The sequence below is a fragment of the Mirounga angustirostris genome, unplaced genomic scaffold (assembly GCF_029215605.1).
Source record: "Mirounga angustirostris isolate CCGP_5_RB_7025 unplaced genomic scaffold, mMirAng1.0.hap1 SCAF_9, whole genome shotgun sequence".
NCBI lineage: Eukaryota > Metazoa > Chordata > Mammalia > Carnivora > Phocidae > Mirounga > Mirounga angustirostris.
In genome coordinates, this window is record NW_026991717.1 from 117,977,939 (window position 1) to 117,998,394 (window position 20,456).

Consider the following 20,456-nt stretch of genomic DNA (forward strand, 5'->3'; position numbering starts at 1 on the left):
GCAGACGCTTAATGACTGAGCCACTCAAGTGCTCCCCCCTTTTTTTTAAAAGATTTTACTCATTAATTTGTCAGAGACAGAGAGAGAGCGAGCACAAGCAGAGGGAGCGGCAGGCAGAGGGAGAGGGAGAAGCAGTCTCCCTGCCAAACAAGGAGCTCGACGTGGGACTCGATCCCAGGACTCTGGGATCATGACCAGAGCTGAAAGCAGATGCTTAACCGACTGAGGCACCCAGGCGTCCCGCCTGGCTAACTTTTAGGCAGCATCAGATCACAAGCTTAAAGCTCACTTCCTCAGAGAGGCCTTCCCTGACCATCTGGTATAAACCAGCTCCCCTCCCTCCTGTGACTGGCTTGTGGCCTCTGTACCCACATGGCAACATCAAGGTCTGTAGTTACGTGTGTGATGGTTCTCCCTTGGTGTTCCCACTAGGCTGAAAGCTCCACCAGGGTAGGAACAGGGTCTGTTTTTTGCTCACAATTGTATCCCTGATGCCCAGGACATAGTAGGCACTCAATAAGTATTTATTGAAATGGAAGAAGAAACCAGTTGCTTTGTGACCTGTAAAATGCTTTTACATCCCTCCTGTGGTTCAGTCTCATCTTGATTGCTGCTGGCTGATTGGCTGAAGGAACAGGAGATTTGGGGGCTGAGAGGGATGCCTTAGCCAGTTCCTCTCCCCGCCTCCTTTCCCTTGAGCAAGTGGGCTTTCCTTTCTCAGACTAGAAACTTGAAATCAGTGCCTCTTAAACCTGATCTTCTTAACATGGGAATTGTGATCGCAGGGGTCTAGGATCCTCCCTAGGGTTGGGTCCAAGATTCTGCATCTCTAGCAAGCTCCCAGGTCAGGCGCCTGTGGTTGAATAGGGAGGCTTTCTATTCCCGGCGTCACTGGGATGCTCACCCTTAAGGTTGGGTCGCTTCGCCCTCTGTCGGCTACTGAAGGGCATGGCAATCCTTGACCAAGTAGATAAAGAGCGCCTACAGGGATTTTGTTAAGTCACACCCAATTCTTGGGGGACAAAATCTTCTGCTAAAAGCAGATGGCACACAGATTCTGAAAGTATTAGGAAATGTATTCTTAAGAATGCACTCTGGGGGCACCTGGGTGGCGTGACCGACTCTTGGTTTCGGCTCAGGTCCTGATCTCAGGGTCAGGGGATCAAGCCCCAGGTGGGGCTCCTAGCTCAGTCCGGAGTCCGCTGGAGATTCTCTCCCTCTCTCTCTGCCCCTCCCGCTCATGCTCTCTCTCTCTCAAATAAATAAATAAATCTTAAAAAAGAAAGAAAGAAAGAAAGAAAGCAAGCACTCTGTAAAGGATCCTGCCATGCTGAGGCAAAAGGAATGCCCTGAACTGAAGGATGTTAGGGCTGGGAGGGACCCTGACACTCAGCTAGTGAACGACTTCCTTCTTTCACCACTGTTTGCTTTTCCTTTTTTTTTTTTTTTTAAATAGCAGAGGCCTTTCTTCATCAGGGATGTGTAATGACTTGCATGAAGCCTAGGCGTTTTGGCCTCTATGGGCTCCTTCCTCTATAAAAATTAATTGAAAATTGTATTTTATGATTGTTTTGGTATAAAGATAAATATGTTAACATATATAATATATTGTCATTTTTATTTTTTATTTTTTTAAAAGATTTTATTTATTTATTTGACAGAGAGAGACACAGCAAGAGAGGGAACACAAGCAGGGGGAGTGGGAGAGGGAGAAGCAGGCTTCCCGCCGAGCAGGGAGCCTGATGCAGGGCTTGATCCCAGGACCCTGGGATCATGACCTGAGCTGAAGGCAGACGCTTAATTGGCATCCCTATATTGTCATTTTTCGATGTAAAAGTTTATTTTTTTCTTCTGATTTTCAAAAGAAATTAAACAATTTCCGTGGATCTGTGAAAATATTGTGGGCCTTAGGCACCAGGCTGTTTGTATCAGCCCTGTTCTCTGCGCAGTGCCTGGGTTCTATCTCTTTACCCACACGCCCAAGGCTGTAGGACACGCCTGGAGGGCCAGATTGCTTTTAATGCAGGTGCCCAGATTGGACCCATTAAAGGGCTTATACAAAATACTGAGTGTTTACTCTGTGCCAAGTGCTTGAAACATATTATTTAAGTTTCAGAACAACCTTGTTAGGTAGGTGTTACTGCCCATGTTGTGCCCCCAAGAAAATCAGAGTGAGAAGGTGACGTGACTTTCCTCACAACACAGCCTAGTGGGTGGCAGATCTGGGATTTGAACTCCAGGTCAGTCTGATCCCTCCAAAGACTGTGCCCTTGATGTGACAGGATGTACATCGAAGTACCTGCCTGGATATCTGTTCCCAAATGTACATTACGGTAGCAGGGATACTAAGGGACAAGATGTTCAGGGAAGGCTGTAGGGTCTTTGGGAAGAGGGAGAATGGAGGCTGGCTTTGGAGAAATCACTGCAGAGATGAAATGGCTGGAAAAGGCACCCGAGGCCACAGAGATGGAGAGGTGGGGGCCCTTGGTTCAGGGGACCATGGGGAGATTTCCCAAGCAGGAGGGAACTCAAGGTTAAGAAGTAGAGGGTGATGAGGCAGGGTGTGGCTATGAATAATGAGGAATTTGGGGCCAATCTCATGCTCAGGGGCGGTTTTTTGTTTCCTTGTGCCCTAAAATCTGGTCCCAAATTATCAATAACGTAACAAAGTTTTATCTGTCGTCCCTGACTCAGTTAAGATCTTTTTTTTTTGGGCGCCTGGGTGGCTCAGTTGGTTAAGCGACTGCCTTCGGCTCAGGTCATGATCCTGGAGTCCCTGGATCGACTCCCGCATCGGGCTCCCTGCTTGGCAGGGAGTCTGCTTCGTCCTCTGACCCTATCCCCTCTCATGAGTTCTCTCTCTCTCATTCTCTCTCTCTCAAATAAATAAATAAATAAATCTTAAAAAAAAAAAAGATCTTTTTTTTTTTCCTCAGTTAAGATCTTATCCATCAAGTAGGAGTTCTGAAGTTTGCCCTACACTCTCAGAAATGTCAGGAAGTTCAAATGACTGTCAGTTCCATAAGAGTGGGGAGCCTGTGGGGGCCTGGGTGCTCAGCACACCTTTGATGAAGGAGTGGACATCCTGGTCTACAAATAAATCCCTTTAAAGCCCCAAGGAGCAAATAGCTGACTGGAGAAAGGGACCCTGGCCAGGAGAGGGCGGTGTTCAGCGAAACAAGATTTGGTATGAGGAACCACCGGGATCTTTCTGCAGGATTGCGCATTGAGAATTTCCATCTCTGGGCTTTGCTCTAAACTCTGGGATTTAGGTGACCAAATCATTCTAAATTCTTACATCAACTCTTGTATTATAACTAGGAAAAGTGGGTAAAAGGCAGTTTAGTTCCTCCATTTCATGTTCTTTTAATGCTGTAGGCACTTAATACAGATAATTTATTTTTGGGGAGAGCAGTGCTTAAAACAGCAACCAGTTTATTATATCTCATGATTTTGTGAGTTAGGAACTAAGACAGGCATTGGCCAGGAAATTCTTCTGCTCAATATGGCAAAGGCTGATGTCCTCTGTGTTATTCAGCTGGGAGATAGGCTGGTCTGGAGGGTCTAAGATGGCTTTACTCAGAGGACACAGATGTAATTTTCCATTTTGTGTGGTTATTTTTGTGCCTGTTGCCCTCACTAGTCCAGAAGCTACCAAGGGCTGGAACTGTGTCTGTTTCTATCACTTTATCACTTGTGGCTAGCAGAGTGCCTGGCCAATTGAGGCTTAGTAAATATTTATTAAATACATATTTGTTGAATCAATGATGTAATTTTTTTTTTTAAGATTTTATTTATTTATTTGACAGAGAGATATAGAGAGCACAAGTAGGCAGAGTGGCAGGCAGAGGGAGAAGCAGGCTCCCCGCCGAGCAGGGAGCCCGACGCGGGGCTCGATCCCAGGACCCTGGGACCATGACCTGAGCCGAAGGCAGACGCTCAACCGACTGAGCCACCCAGCTGCCCCTGATGTAATTTTTATAAAGAGTGTCAGGATCCTCAGAAAACAGGCATTGGTAGGAGTTGATGATGATAGTAGCTCGGTCAGTGCCAAGACTAAGCTAAGTACTTGACAGCCGGGCTGGGTGGCATAACTTACTCCCATTTTATAGATGAGGAGCTGGGCTCCTGACACAGCTTCAAAGGGTGACATTCAAGAAGCCCCTTGTATATTGCAAATCAGAGAAGCTGGGGTAAACTCAGGAGCCCTAGAGGCCAAGCAAATTCCCAAAATGAGTTATTTGGGAGAGAAAAACCTGATGATATGACAAAAGGCAAGACAGTGTGTTTTCAAATTGGTCACAAACGATGCTCCAGATTCCTGCTTCTACAGTTATCCAAATAACAGAAGCAAAACCACCCCGAATGTTGAGGTGAAAATTCACTTGGGTGTTTATTGCTACATTCACTTAAACTGTTCCTCAAAAATCCACATGTTTCTTTTTCTTCCTGGTTTTTAAAATTTATTTATTTATTTATTTATTTACTGTTTATAACGATTTTATTTTATTTTATTTTTTTAAAGATTTTATTTATTTATTCATGAGAGACAGAGAGAGAGACAGAGGCAGAGGGAGAAGCAGGCTCCCCGCGGAGCAGGGAGCCCAATGCGGGACTCGATCCCAGGACGCTGGGATCAGGACCTGAGCCGAAGGCAGACGCTTAACCGACTGAGCCACCCAGGCGTCCCATTAACGATTTTATTTATTTGAGTGAGAGAGAGCAGGAGAGACAGCAAGCAGAGGGGAGCAGCAGAGGGAGAGGGAGAAGCAGGCTTCCCGCTGAGCCGGGAGCCAGACGCGGGGGCTCGATCCCAGGATGCTGGGATCATGACCTGAGCTGAAGGCAGACGCTGGATGGACTGAGCCACCCAGGTGCCCCTGGTTTTATTTATTTTGATGTTAATGCACAGCTGCGCTGTTCTGTCAACATGGTGCACTGCTTCTTTAGTTTTATCAAACAGCAAGCTGGCTTAGTCAAGAGTGTAGCGTCACGGAGCCAAGGCGGGTTAGTTAGAGCGTCGTTGCTTGAAGGCTGATGTCGCCAGAGGGATCAAAGCACTCAGGGATGATCTGATGCCTTGGCTTCCTATGGGCTCTGCCTCGCCTGAAAGGCTCTTGTAGCTCTCCTTCCTGTGATGGGGAAATACCCCAGGGCGTCAGGAAATTCCTGCCCGGGCAGGGAGCTGACTTCCCGGGGAGTCTAAGCCCAGTCCCCGGCCGCCAATCAGCAGCGGCGCTGCCTCCAACGGACGAGCAGAACGAAGCCCAACAAATGCAGCTGGAACTTGAACAAACAGATTTGGGTGAGGCTGGGAGGGGAGTCAGGCCTGGCGTCATCCAGGCTCTGGGCCAGGCTGTTGTCATGGTGACAGCCAGCCCGTTTACCAGCGGGCAGCAGAGCCAGTTTTCTGAGGGGGAGGCCTACGGAGGGGGGCTGCGGTGCCCGAGGGGGCCTGCGCTTCTCCCAGGAAGAAATGGAAAGGCACAGAGAAGGCACGGCCACTCCGAGAGGTGCCTTCTCGCAGGAGCCGGTGGACGGCGGGGGCTGTGGGGGGGGCAGTGGGCCGGGAGAGGCTGGCCAGCCCGGGAGGGAGGGAAGTGGCCCCCGAAGGAGCGGAGAGGCCTCTGGGAAGGCTGGAAGGCATTCCGGGCAGAAGGGGTCTGCAGCCGTGTTAGCTTTCTTGGCAAAACATGAATTGAAGCAGATCAGAGTTCTTTAAAACAAAAAAAACCAAACCAAAACAACAACAACGACGACGACGACGACACACAGGCCAGTGGATGAGAGGGGGTCTTTGGGACTGTCCGGGGTGGAACATGAAAATGCCTACGTCTTTCTCCAGAAGCTCTTTTTCTTTTCTCATCTTTTCTTTTTTCTTTTATTTTCTTCTCTCCTCTTGTCTTCTCTTTTCTTCCTTTCCTTTTCTTTCCTCTCTTTTTTCTCTTCTCCCCTCCCCTTCACTCCCCTGCCCTCCTCTCCTCTCTTCTCTCTTTTCTTTTTGCTGATGTCCACAAGTCAAGTAATTACTTGGAGGGCAAGAGGAACGAACAGCATTCAGCGTAAAACAAAACGTTAAAAAACATCTGCTTTGCAGGGCAGGGCCTGCGAGGTGCTGGTGTCTGTGAGGATAGGTTACTTTAGGGTAAAGAATAGGCACCTTCCTGCCCTCAGAGGCATTGCAGATGTGGCTGGTGTGTTACACTTGTGTCATTAGGTGGCAGAAAGAGAGGCTTGTCTACACTCAGTGTTCTGGCCTGTGAGCATCTGGATAATTAATAGTCTGACACTTGACCAAAAAAAAAAAAAAAAAAAAAGACATTCTTTCTGGCTAATGTGCCATATTAGCAAAACAAATGCCGTGGAGGAAAGAATCGTGGTACGTCCGTCCTCTAGCAATCTCGCTGCCAAAGCGTCTGCCACGCCAAAGGACAACCGCTGTGTGAGTCCTCCTATGTGGGGTCCCCAGAGCAGTCACACTGTAGAGACAGAAGGTGGAAAGGTGGTTCCCAGGGGCTGGGGAAGGGAAGGAGGGAGTGATGTTTAATGGGTCCAGAGCTTCAGTTTGGGAAGATGAAAATAGTTCCGGAGATGGATGGTGGTGAGGGCTGCCCAACAACGTGAATGTGCTTAGCACCACTCAACTGTATACTGGACAATGATTAAAATGGTACATTCTGTGTTATGTAGATTTTACCACGGTTTTTATTTATTTATTTATTTTTAAGATTTTATTTATTTATTTGACAGAGAGAGACACAGTGAGAGAGGGAACACAAGCAGGAGGAGTGGGAGAGGGAGAGGCAGACTCCCCGCTGAGCAGGGAGCCCGACGCGGGGCTCGATCCCAGGACTCTGGGGTCATGACCTGAGCAGACGCTTAGCCGACTGAGCTACCCAGGCGCCCCAGATTTTACCGCAATTTCAAGTGTCTCAGTTAAAGGCTGCCTTCTTGTTGTACCAGGAGACCGTGGTGTCTGTTTGACAGCTGACGCCCAGGGCTTGCTGGTTCACCTCTGTGAGCCTTAGCTGTGCCATCATAGGGAGGACGGACGTCTTCCCTCAGCCAGGAATGAGGAATGGACGTGCAAGCACCGAGTGAACAGAAAGGCACCACAAGAACGTGAAATATGGGTAAGATATTATTTCAAAACTCCTTGTTAAGGCACCCAAATGCTGGGGGCAAGACGAAGGAGGGGCAAAACAAAGGAAAGGATGATATTTGGCAATCGCAGGGACTGGAAAAAGCCCAAATACTGTAGGAGAGGAGAAAAGAACTTGGGGCTCCTTCTCCGGGACCAGAGGGTAGGACCGACTTGGGCGATCACAGCGATTTAAAATACTTCTCCCTTTTGCTTTGCCTAAATTGAGAAACAAGTTAAGCCCACCCATCAGGAGGAAATGAAACGAAATGAAACAAATGTCAAAACATCACCTCTCAAATTTCACGAAGGGAAATGGTATAGTTACAACACAATGCTGGGTCAAAGTTTATGGGATCTGGAACCCAAATGTGCTGGTGGAACTCAGGTCACCATCAGTTTCATTAATGGTTAACCATTTAGTCAAAGAGACTTTTTTTTTCCCACTAGAAGAAATACTCTAAGAAATTCATCACCCCCACCGCCACTTACCCAACATACTATGTTAGCATCTATTAGCATGTGCCAAGCCCTCGTCTAGATACGTACCCTATCTTTTCATTTCTTATGACGACCATGCAAGGTAAATCTTTGTGGATAACCACATGAGGGTCACGTTTAGCAGTTTGTTCTTTCTGGTTCTTTGTTTCCTCGTCCATAAAATGAGAATAATGTTACAGCCAGAGCAGTTTAGCAGCTCACCCCTAGTCACACAGTTGGTAAGTAGTAACGTCAGGATTTGAACTCAGGTCTCACTCCAGAGCTCTGCACCAGAACACCACACTACACTGGCGAAGACACTATTGCTGAGAAGCTTCTGAAACACAATTGGTAATGACTATTTCGCTCTGGGAGCAATTTGAATGAGCAGTTGGTAAATTGCTTTATCATGACGTTGCATGATGTCCCATTGACATGCAGTGGGGAAGAACGATGAATACCCTGAGTATCTTAGCAGGGATCTGGCTCTAAAGTTGGATGAAACCCCCAAGCACAGAGTATGAAAATGCTTGGCTGTGTTATGTATGTGTGTGTGTGTGTGTGTGTGTGTGTGTGTTGTGCATCTTGTATGTTTTATTCTCTCTGTGTTGTATGTTGTATGTGTTGTGGATGTCTTACGTGTGTTGTGTGTGTATTACATGTGTATGAGTGGGTTGTGGAAGTGAAGGAGACTTGCCTGATTGATTTCTTCAACACTGAAGACCAGACATTCCAACAGCCAACGCTTACATGGTGCTCGCTCTGAGCCACGCGCTCCTCTCAGTGCTTCCCATGTAATAACTCATTCATCTTTGCAACAGTCCTGTGCCGTGGCTACTAACAGTATCCTCAGTGTATGAATAAGGAAGTGGAGGCACAGAAGGATCAATCAACTTACCCAACAGTAAAAGGTGGAGCTGGGTTGGAACCCAGGGAGATTGGCTTCAAATTCTGTGGTCTTTTTTTTTTTCCTTTTCTTCCTTCTTTCTTTTTTAAAAAGATTTTATTTATTTGAGAGAGAGACAGAGATAGCAAGAGCTAGCAGGAGTGGGGAGGAGAGGGAGAAGCAGGCTTCCCACTGAGCAGGGAGCCCGATGTGGGACTCGATCCCAGGACCCTGGGATCACGACCTGAGCTGAAGGCAGACGCTGAACCGACTGAGCCACCCAGGCGCCCCTAACTGGTGCTCCCAGATCACCATGTGGAAGGTGATAGAATTATTCTCCTTATTCTGTGGCTGGCAAGCCTGTGAACCATGTGAACACATGTTGGCTGAGACAGGCAGCACCCTCTAATTAAATATTAGCCGAGGCAAGCCAGCCATTGCTGGCCTTGTAGTGCGTGTGTGATTTCTATCAATTTAATGATTATTAAGAATTGAAAAGGACTGTTGTCAAAATCTTACATTTCACGCTTGTGAAATCTGTACAGACAAAATGGTTTTATTGATTTGTTTCCTCTGAAACCGCGGGCTACCTAGAGATGACCAGTATCTATGGATCAGATGTTCTCTGGCATGTGAGGACAGACTGTGATTTATTTGAGATAGGATGGCATTCCATCTTTTGTCTTTCTTTAATTGTCTTCCTGGTGCCTGTCACTTTGAAGTTGGGAATAACAGAAAAAGGTCTTTGGTAATGCTATTCAAAGTGGAGGAGGGGACCAAGCCTGTTACCATAGCAACACAAAGGCACTGGTTATCCATTCATCCACCCAACAAACGTCTACTGAGGACATGTTTTGTGCCGGGCACTGTTTTAGGTGACAAAAACTCAAGGATGAATGAGATAAAGTAGTTGCTTTGTGGAGCATCTATTCTAGTGGAGAAAAAAGACATCAAACAACTGAATAAATATAAACATAATAGAAGTCTAGACAGAGATAAGGGCTATGAAGAAAATAAGGCAAGGAAAGCGGAGAGGGAATGGCATATTTTACATAGTGTGGCCACAGGGGCTTATCTGAGGCTCTGCAAAGTGGTTAATCTAATTGTGTAAAGAATTATCTTAAACATCCCAAGCCTAGACCCCACTCTCAGTGGACTGCTTTCTTCTTGTTCCCCTTCTCCCACAGGATCTAAGGGTAGCCCATGTCCCCAAACCCTCAGCTGCAGAATGGAGGTAGACAAGGGACATTTAGGCAGGGGATGAGGAGTAGGTGAAGCTAGACCCTGGTGAGGGGAGCAAAGGGTTCAAGAGCTTGGGGGCCCATGGATAAAGGGTCAGTGGTTGTTCATTGATTACCTACTCAGTATCCATTTCTCTTCTCCCCACTTCCTACCAGCACTCATATTTGCCTTCTGGGTTTGGGTGGGATGTCAAGGAGGTTCCTGACTGTCCTAACAATCAGCATCATCTTAATCCTTTTACCTCTGCGATCAGTTCAGATTGTGAAGTTCAAAGTGTGACACTTGAGTCTTCTGATGGATAGAGAAGTGAAGTTCTCTCCCCTCCTGGTGGAGACAGGTAACCCTGGGTCCATCTTGTGACCTCCATGGAAGCCATCCTGAGGACAAAGCCAACACATGGAAGAGCAGAGAAGTGGAGCCAGACTCCCAGTTGCTCTCGAAACACATAGCATTGGATTTTCCCCTTTGTGAACCAATTCATTCATTCAAAAACATTTTGAGTGCTTATTATGTGCTAGATATTCTTCTACATGTTTTGGGGGAAAAAAAATCTCTGTCCAGTTTTTGTTGGCTTCTCTCTCTTTTTTTTTTAAAGATTTTATTTATTTGACAGAGAGAGAGGCAGCGAGAGAGGGAACACAAGCAAGGGGAGTGTGAGAGGGAGAAGCAGGCCTCCCGCAGAGCAGGGAGCCCGATGTGGGGCTCGATCCCAGGACCCTGGGATCATGACCCGAGCCGAAGGCAGACGCCCAACGACTGAGCCACCCAGACGCCCCTGTTGGCTTCTCTTTTACTAGCATGGGAGGAGTGGTGGGCTGATGATCACCAGAATCAGTCTGCCTAGGTTTAAATCCTGGCTCCACAACTCTGTGGCTGTGTGACATCAGGCAAGTTACTAAACCTCTCTGTGCATCAGTTTCCGCACACAAAAAGGGGATAATTCTACTGCCTACCTCATAGGATTGTTGTGAGGATTAAATGAGAGAATGTGAAGGGTGTGGGACAAGACTGGGCATGAGTATGTGCTTGATGCAGGGGCTCTGATATGCCACCCACGCTTTGGGAATGCCTTATTTCTCCCAGCCATAGGGAGTGCTTTACAAGTATTGCCCCAGGGGAAGATGACCATGTTGCCCCAAGGCCAGGGTCTCTTTCTGGGAACAGTCTACATCCCACGACTGATCTATGAGGAACTATAAGTGCTGGACCCCTTGCCTCAACTCAGGACCACTCTGAAAGGTCACACTGGTTCTGGAACTCTCCCTGGGGTTGATGGACGTCTTTGTTGGGCTTCCATCTCAGTTCAACTTCTCCCTCTGCCCAATTCTGCTTCTTTTTTCTCCCTTTCTGTGGATGTTAATCCCAACAGCACATCATGCATGCTGGTCTCTGAGTTTCTTCTCAGGAACACAACCTACTCAATAAATGTTCGCTGTTATCCTCACCCTCATCCTCATCCAAAAGCATCCTAAGTGATAGAGAAAAGAAGAGAAAGTGTGTAAAGAGGTTTTCTTACTAACTGGGAAAGGGTGACCATACGGGGCAGTGCAGAATGGCTAGAATGACCACACATGTTTTGTGGAGCTGAAGGGTTGTTATGTGGAGCAGGGGAATCCTTCTCAAATCCTCGTCTCCAGTTCTGGGTTGGACTTGGTGACTTGAACCTCAAGTAGAGCTCTGTGTATGAGCTTGACTGGTCAACAGTAAGAGTTTTCTTTCTTTCTTTTTTTTTTTTTAGATTTTTTTTTTTAGATTTTTCTTTCTTAATGGACTGTACCACCCTCTCCCCTCCAATATTAAGGGTGTAGTACAGGGTTACACTTTTACCTTGTTATTCAATTTCCTGCCACAGCTGTTTTGGGAATCTGGCAAGCACTTTTCACATACAAAAACTCAGTTTTTAGTGCTGTGATGGGTGGACCAGTTGGAAAGGGATGGAGGCTCCTGGTTTTATAGTCACATGGGGGCAGGAGTTTGCTTTCTTGAATCTGGAGAGCTATTGGGACACTGGTATTCACAGGCTGAATCTGGCAAATGAAAACCAGGATTTAGCACATACCCTGCTCATAGCTTTGCTGGAGGGGGAAGCTTGTTTCTGTCTTCTGGCTTTTTAAGCCAAGTGATGGTGACGCAGGAAAGCAAACTGGCTGTGCTTTCTCTAAAATGCTGATGGATTCAGCTGAATCCCACAGCATCATTCAAGGGCCCACCACGGGCAAGCATGGGGTGTGTGTGTGTGTGTGTGTGTGTGTGTGTGTGAGAGAGAGAGAGAGAGAGAGAGAGAAGTCAGGTCCCTACCATGTGCAGGGGAGATCAGCCATGTTACCAAACAACACGTTCCCCAGTACAGTGGATTTAGAACCAGACAGACCAGTTCTCAGAACTTGAGTTGAGTTCTAGTCCTGTTACTGAAGGTTGTGGTTTTATATTCGGGTTGACACAAAGCTCTGGAGACCAGTGGGTAGGAGGAGGTGGTAACTCAGGAAAAGGCAACTGTCTTGTTTGCCAGGTTATTTATGAATATTCAATTTTGCTCTAGAAAATGAGATAAATTAAGTATAGAAGCAAGTAGCTTATGAGATTTTTTAGACACAGTAGAATAAAGAGAACATATATGGGTTGAATATAGATCAAATGAGAACGTTACTTGTAGACAAGGAGTAAGAAGACCAAGTAAACCTTAAATATTTATAAGGCGTGGATCATGTCTTCTCTAGATTGAAGCAACGTCACTCCTATGTTGGCCACTCAGTGGTGACACCCCAAGAAACACAGATAAAACCTGCAGCTGCTCAGGAGATTCATTGGGGTGCTGCAGTGTGAACAGGTGCCCTTGGCCCCGAGTCTTCCCCATAGAGGCGGTTTGTGTGTGAACTTCAGGCCCCCCCTCCAGCCGGTTGCCTTGGCTCGCCCTCAATGCTGACCTCTGCAGCCACACCAGCAGGAGAGAAAGCTGCTGTGGTGGAGAGAGAACAAGAGATAGAATGTTGTGTGACCCAGGATTCAGCTAGGGTGATCCTTCTACCTGCTGGCACTTATCCTACGGGTGTTCACCTGTCCTGTCTCTTTGCCTTGCTTCTTTCCAGTGTGTGTTCTAACTTGATTAAATAAATGCCGAGACTCAAGCATCTTCATTTGGCCCGTGAGCCTTTCTGTTCCATGACCTCTGGCATAGGCTGCCTGGAGGTGTCAGAAGCTACCATTGCCTCCAGGAAACTTCACAAATGACATGGGAGTCGTAGCTCAGGCTTCCTGGAAGCAAAGCCCAAGACATAAATTTTTTTTTTTTTAAGATTTTATTTATTTATTTGACAGAGAGAGACACAGCGAGAGAGGGAACACCAGCAAGGGGAGTGGGAGAGGGAGAAGCAGGCTTCCCGCAGAGCAGGGAGCCCGATGTGGGACTTGATCCCAGGACCCTGGGATCATGACCTGAGCCGAAGGCAGACGCTTAACCGACTGAGCCACCCAGGCGCCCAAGACATAAATTTTTGTGCAAGTGATTTATGAGGGGGTTCTGTCTGGAGACAAAGTCTGTGAGGAAGTGAGAAAAACAGGATGGGAGAAGGGAAGAGGCCACACAAAGATGAGGTTCAGCTGATGTGTAACCTCAGCCTGGTGCCATGGAGAGCTGCAAAGCGTGGATACTCTGCAGGTCTGACCTTCCTTGAGGCAAGAGGGCCGGTCTTTTGTACCTGGTGTTAGGGAATGGATGCGCCAGCCTAGGAAAGGAGGTCTGGCTGGGGCATTGGCAGCATCTGCTACGGGTGGTTGGTCTGAACTCCCCTCCCAGGTGGGTTACAGTGGTAAGGGAGGGAAGAGAGAACTTAGTAGGTTGGGAAAGTAGTGGGAGAAAGGACTGGAAAGGCACGATGCCATATGACTTGGAAAGGTCTGAAGCCAGAGCAAGAAGTTAACACCTGATTCCATGGGCAGGAAGCCATAGGGAGCCATGGTGTGCTCTCGAGCATATGTGTGATTGGAGCAATGTCTAGGAAGAGAGCCGTATGGCGGTGGTATGTGTTGGGAGGAAGCTGCTGGCAAGGAGGGCAGCTGGGCCTGGTCTGGGCACTACTATGGATAGCTTCAAGCATCTCTCTCCTCGGCAGCCTTTGGGCAGCTCTATTCACTCAGAAGGCCTAGTTTCGCAGCCCTCTTCCTGGTCTCAATCTTACCTGATTCTCTTAAGAATCAGCCTTGTCCTGATGGAAAAGGGACTGGTACCACATGCCCAGGATCCCTAGGCCAGGCTGGGGTGGGCAGGGGTGGGGAAAGGTGCGTTGCTGAAGGGTCTCCCTTGGAGAAGAACACCTCCTAAAAAGCTCAGCACAGACTGAGGCTGGCTGCAGAGGGCTGGTTAATGCTGGAGTCGTACACACTGAGCAGGCTCCAAGTGAGGTTACCTGCTCTCTAAGTAATACAGAGCTTCTAAGCCTCTGGCTTTTGTGCAAGGCACTGTGGCCACCTGATCAGCAGCAGGCTGAAGATTCTTGGATTCAGACCAAGCCAGCCTCCAAGCAATGATCCTTCCTTAGGGCAGAGGTTTTGACTGTCTATCAAAACTTGAAGGGCAGTGGTTCCTAAACTCTAACATGCAAAAAACACTACGTGGAGGGCTTGCTAAAAAGCACAGGTTTCTGGGCCTCACCTGCAGAGATTCAGACTCAGCAGGTCTAGGGTGGGGGTGAGGAATTTGCATTTTAAATATGTACCCTTGTGACTGGGACCAGGCTGTGAAAGGGCCGTAAGTGGGGAGAGGGAAGATCCAGCACTGATGTACTCAGGAAACCCAGCAGCCCTGTGAAGTAGGTAATATTACTTTCTTTCTTTCTTTCTTTTTTTTTTTTTAAAGATTTTATTTATTTATTCGACAGGGAGAGACACAGCGAGAGAGGGAACTTCCACAAGCAGGGGGAGTGGGAGAGGGAGAAGCAGGCTCCCTGCGGAGCAGGGAGCCCGACGCGGGGCTCAATCCCAGGACCCTGGGATCATGACCTGAGCCCAAGGCAGATGCTTAATGACTGAGCCACCCAGGCGCCCTAGGTAATATTACTTTCATTATTCTCAGTTTACAGATGGATAAACTTGGGCTCAAAGGATTTAACGGCACTTCCCAAACTCTCAGAACTAGTAAATGACAAAGCTAGGATTCTAATCCACTCACATACAGCCTGTGCTGCTAGCTAAGATCTGGAGAAAGAATAATAGGGTGTCTAGCTGGTCGCATACACATGCAGGCTCGTCTCCTGACACCTCCCCCCCCCCCCCCCATATGAGCCCTCTGGAGCCAGGTCAATAGTACCAGTGAGGAACAGGCTAGGTTGTGCTGAAGTAACAAATGAGCCATCGGGTTCATTTCTTGCTCATGGTACGTGGCCATTCAGACCAGCAGGGGGGTCTATTCATTGTAGTCACTCAGGGATCCAGGCTGGGAGAAGCTCTATGTTGACAGGGTTCCACGATTGCAGGGGTAGAGAAAGAGGACACTGGCTCTTGAACCATGCATTTCTGTCTGGGAATGAATGGGTGTCACTTCTGCTCAAATTTCAGTGGCCAAGGAAGTCCCATTGTCCTGCCTGAGTTCATCAGAGTGTGGAAATGTAAACAAGAATATAGTCCGCCACGCCATCATCCGCTCATAAGAGCTTGAATGCACCTCCTTTTCTCATGTCTTTGCACATGCTGTTCCATCTGTCTGTTCACTGTCCTATGCCTGCTTCTCATCAACTCAGTGTCTGATTCTAGACTCCCTGCCACCAGCTCTGGGCAGCCTTTCCTCATCTGTCCCAGTCTCCAACCCCTACCCCCCCGCCAGGGCCCGGGACTGATCTCTGTTAGGATACATGCCATGTTGCACTGCGAGTGTCAGTTTGTCTGTCCTCCACCCACTGGAGTGTGGGCTCCCAGGATATGGGCACTTGCCGTGGTGACAGGCCTTGAAGCTCTAGCCCCTGAGAAGGCAGGAGGCGAGCAAGCGCTCAGGGGCGGCAGAGCAGAGTGATGAAGAGCTGGATTCTGGAGCTTGCAGGAGCTGCCCCGCTCCTTTTCCCACAGGAACAGGGTATGTATGGGCTTCGGAAAATGGGGAAGAGGAAGGTAAGAATTCTGTGACTTCAGGATGAGCCAGCGCACACAGGAGAAGGAAAACCCCTGCAGCAGGGGGCTTTTTCCAAAGCTTCATTGCCCCATCATGGAAAGACTCACCTCAAACCCGGGTTAGTCACTGCCCGGTGCTGGCTGTGTCACCACAGGGTGAATTTCAAGAGACCCAGAAAAGGACATTCTGCAGCTGGGGGAAAATCCTTGCTGTCCCCACTCTGGGGCCCCTGGGGCCCATTAGAGGTCATTGTTAGCCAAAGAGCAGGTGTTAGTGGTCTCTTCAGAGGAGCTTTGCTGGAGTCCTGTCACGCCACAGCCTCTGGGGTCTGGGGAAGGCTATTTGGGTTCAAGATCAGGGGATTGAGGCCTGCTCAGCAAGGGCATTAGCCTACAAGGTCTGAGTCACTTGCTGGGCACCCACACCTGGAGTGACCGCAGAATCGAATCCCTGAAGTGTCCCACCTGCAGCTATATGGCTCTGAGACCGATGGGGGCATGAGGAGAATTCAGGATGACAAGTACTTACAAGGGGATGGGGGGGGGGGGGATACAGCGGTCCCAGAGTTAAGCTGTAAGTCCCTTGAGGGCTGAGGGCAGCTCTCATTATTGTCTTATCCGTAGAACCTGTCCTGACAATGGCCGACATGGTCCTACATAACGGAGCCCTCTCCTCCCTGCTCACCTCTGCTTACCTCTTCTGACCTCATCTCACCCTTCTCTCCTTTCCGCTCCAGGCACACTGACTCATGGCTCTTCCTGTGTCATGTGTCCTCCTGCCTCACGGCCTTTGCACCTACTGTTCCCAAACTGCTTGTACCCAGAAATCCACATGGCTTGTCAGTCAAGTCAGGTCTCTGTCCAAACCTCACCTTATCAGAGAGGCCTTTGGGTCCATGTGCCCTGGCTTCCTTAGCCCGCTTAACTTTTCTTCCTGGGGGGCGCCTGGGTGACTCAGTAGGTTAAGTGTCTGCCTTCGGCTTATGTCATGATCCCAGGGTCCTGGGATCGAGCCCCGCATCGGGCTCCCTGCTCCTTGGGGAGTCTGCTTCTCCCTCTCTCACTCCCTCTCCTTGTGTTCCCTCTCTCGCTGTGTCTCTCTCTGTCGATTAAATAAATAAAATCTAAAACAACAACAACAACAACAGCAAAACAAAACAAAAAAACCCCTTTTCTTCCTGGGACTTTCTGCCCTGAGGGAGTATGTACTTGGTTATTTTCTGCCTCCTTTCTCTCCACTGTAAACTTTTTGGAGCAGGATTTTTCCTTTTCTGTTCCTGACTTTATCCCCAGGGTCTCGCCTGGTATAAGTGAATGTATAGTCATCACCGAAGCAATGTCTGCTGATGGACTCAGCCTACCTACCAGAATAAAGGGTCTGTGGTCAGAGAGAACTTGATACCAATCCGGCGCTCAGCTCTCCTGTTTCATTTGGACCTAGGCCATGTTCTTCTTGGACCTGTCATCACCCCCTTTTCTTATTTCTCTGGGGTTACCTCCCCAGCCTGATGGGAAGCATCAGCTCTTCTCCAGGGGAGCCTGAAATCCATGACACTTCCAGGCAGCAGGCAGAAGACGCACTGCTGGAGAGGCCGGGCAGCCTGACTCTGACCCAGGCAACCCGTGAGGCCGAGGGCTCAGGTTGGTTGGCCACACTCAGCCTTCGGGGTGGGGGGTGTCTGGCTGACCTGCAAATGCCTTCATTTGATTTTACTTTGAAGATGAATCCAACATCCAGAAGCGGAGACATTTCACAAGAGAGTCAGAAGACCCGGCCACCGTGGGCCTGCACTCAGGCATGGCACAGCCCCTGGAGCTGAAAAGCTGGCCCTGTTTTAGCTCAGCTCTCCGACTGGCCACGGTCCTCACCCCTCCTGCAACATTTGCTCTGGGGCCGTCTGAAATAAAGCGCATGCATGCATGCACGCTGGGTAGCTTCTCTCCTCACACTAGCTGTGGGACTTGAGCAAGTCTTGCAAGACGGACTTCCCAACGACCCCCCGAGTCCATGGTGAGGAGTGGATGGGAAATTCCTTGGGAAGCAGAAGCACTCTGCCCCTCTCCCAAGCGCTGCTCTACCACTTCCTCTTCTCTCTGCTTCCCTCCCCAGATGCCACCCCTTCAGTCCCTGGACACTGCTGTCCAGCCGGCCCAGGTGGGTCCTGACTTCGCAGCTGGATCTGCCTTCCCAGGTGGGGAGAGCTGCGGGCAGCCAGTTGCAGCTGCACCTGCATCCGTGTGGGGTCTCTACTCGGGAAGGAGGCATACGTCATGGTGAAGGTGTGATGAGATGCAGGAGGGCTCGGAGTCCTAGCGGGGCTTGGCCTCAGAACAACTACAAATGAGATTGGAGCCGTCAGATGGGCGGTTGCCACTGAAAAGTCTTCCCTTTCCAATCCTAAGGTCCTTGTTCTAGAACCAGGTGTCACAGCAACCGCCTGTGAAGTCAGCTGGGTTTGCTCAGCTTTGCAGGAAAAGCTACTTCTTCCTCCCGGGACTATTAAGCTAGTGTACCTTTTAAAAGGTTTTAAACTTTTATTGCTTCTTTGAAATAAAGCATTCCTCTCATTCCAAAATGAAATGCATTTCAAATGGATTTCCCAAGATTTTCTATATTTTGATTACAAAAATAATCCATCCATGGTTTTTATAGAAAAATTGGGGAAATACATAAAGGTGCAGAAGGAAATGAAAGCCTCCTATAATCACTGTTAATATTTTTGGTTTATGTCACTCTAGACTATTTTCTGTATACTCCGATCATTCATATATATATATGTGTGTGTGTGTTTGTGTGTAAATATGTATTATATATAGGTACATGTATTTTCCACATATGATGTCAGATTCTTATTATATATACTATTTTATAATATACAGCATAAGGCTTGGAAAACAGTAGTCAATAAATAAATATTGCCACTGCTAATAAATATCATTTATTTAATGCCTATCATATGCCAGGCATGATATTAGGTGTCTTACATACACTGTCCCACTTAGTCCTCAGAACGGTTCCATGATACAGAAACTATCTTCCTCATGTTTTAGAGATGAGAAGCTTGGGGCACCTGGGTGGCTCAGTTGGTTAAGCGGCTGCCTTCAGCTCAGGTCATGATCCTGGAGTCCCGGGATCGAGCCCTGCGTCGGGCTCCCTGCTCAGCAGGGAGTCTGCTTCTCCCTCTGACCCTCCTCCCTCTCATGCTCTTTCTCATTCTCTCTCTCTCAAATAAATAAATAAAATCTTAAAAAAATAATAAAAAATAGAGATGAGAAGCTTGAGGCCCAGAGAGATTATGTTACAAAGGTTGTCAATGAGATGGACAAATACATGTTTCTGTATTTTTGTATGAAGAAAGTGCCCATTTACAGGTTTGAAAGTTTTTCAAAAATTGATTTAAGAGATGCCTTACTGCCTACTCAGGTGAGAGTTTTCACTGAGAATGATGTAAAAACAGGTTCTGGTCTTGGAGGCAGGAAATCTGGCTCTGCAACTGACTAGTTGTATGATCTGGAGTGAGTAACATCCTCCCTGGCCCTCAGTTTCCTCATCCACAAAATGGGATTGGTGTGGAAAGCAGGGTTAGCAGTGTGCCCAGGATATAGGGGTGTTTGAAATGATTAACGAAAGCTGATGGCAACTGGAAAACGTGGAGAAACTGCAAAAGCACAGAACACAAAGCTTGCTTTTTAAAAAGTTCACCCATGATGCTTCATGGTGATAGTAGCCAATGTGGAGCTGGTGGGGATATACCCGTGGTCAGTAGTGAGTCCTCGCGAGGCTGTGCTTACTTCCTAGGGAAATGCTGAGCTGTAAAAAGACTGCTTATCAATTTGTCTCTGAAAAACAGGTAATCTACAGTATCTAAATGTGCCCAACTCCTAAAATAGCACCTTTGTGTCTCTGAAATCTTTGTGGCTCAAATAAAAATCAGCGGCAGGGGACAAGGAAAATGCACAGGTTATCTGAATTAGCTTGAATGGTACGGCAATTAGGGGGTCTCCCAATTTCCCCCCTTCCCCATGGCACATTAACTTTTCTGAGCCTCAGTTTTGCCAAGTGTCAATTGCGAGTTGTAAGACCTCCCTCCCCGGGGCAGTGTGGCGAAGAAAAACAGTATGTGTGAAGGTGTTGGCTCAAGGTCTAGGTCATAATAAGCAATACCCTATATGAGGCCATATATATGAGGGGTTCTGGACAGGCTCTGAGGTTAGACATGAGTTAGAACCCTGCTTCTGCCATTCACCAGCTCTGTCACCTTGGGCAAGTTATTGAGCTTCTCTGGGCCGATGTCACGAGGTTTGTAAAGACTAAGCACTAATCTATGTGCTGCTTGGTGCAGAGCAGCTATCCAACGTCAAGTATCACAGTGAGGTCCTCCTTGCTTTCTCCCGGTCACATGACTCTTTTGCCTTTTTGCTCCTTGTAAAGCCCGACCCACATAATGTAGCACTTGATTATACACCGCCTTGTACTGCCCTCTCGTTTTTTTTTCTCACATGCTTCACTCTGGTGTTTTTTCATGGGGCTCAGACCCTTAAGGGCACCATCTGGGACAGAGATTTCTTTAGTATTCCTTCCAGGGGCTCATGTATGTGCATGCCCAATAA

The 20,456-nt window shown here is 48.0% G+C and overlaps 1 long non-coding RNA gene and 1 other non-coding gene across 3 annotated transcripts; both read left to right on the forward strand.

The window, feature by feature from the left end:
* Positions 1 to 3,913: 3,913 nt before the first annotated feature.
* On the forward strand, positions 3,914 to 18,935 carry LOC123861803 (uncharacterized). 2 transcript variants are annotated; one of them, XR_010405273.1, is made up of 5 exons: positions 3,914 to 5,305; positions 6,964 to 14,792; positions 17,139 to 17,486; positions 17,567 to 17,856; positions 17,956 to 18,935. It is a non-coding gene; the product is annotated as an uncharacterized LOC123861803 (long non-coding RNA). The 2 variants fall into 2 exon arrangements; XR_010405274.1 differs by lacking the exons at positions 17,139 to 17,486; positions 17,567 to 17,856 and having other exon boundaries at positions 6,964 to 7,133.
* On the forward strand, positions 6,164 to 6,291 carry LOC123862764 (small nucleolar RNA SNORA17). The gene has a single exon (XR_006795433.1). It is a non-coding gene; the product is annotated as a small nucleolar RNA SNORA17 (small nucleolar RNA).
* Positions 18,936 to 20,456: the final 1,521 nt, after the last annotated feature.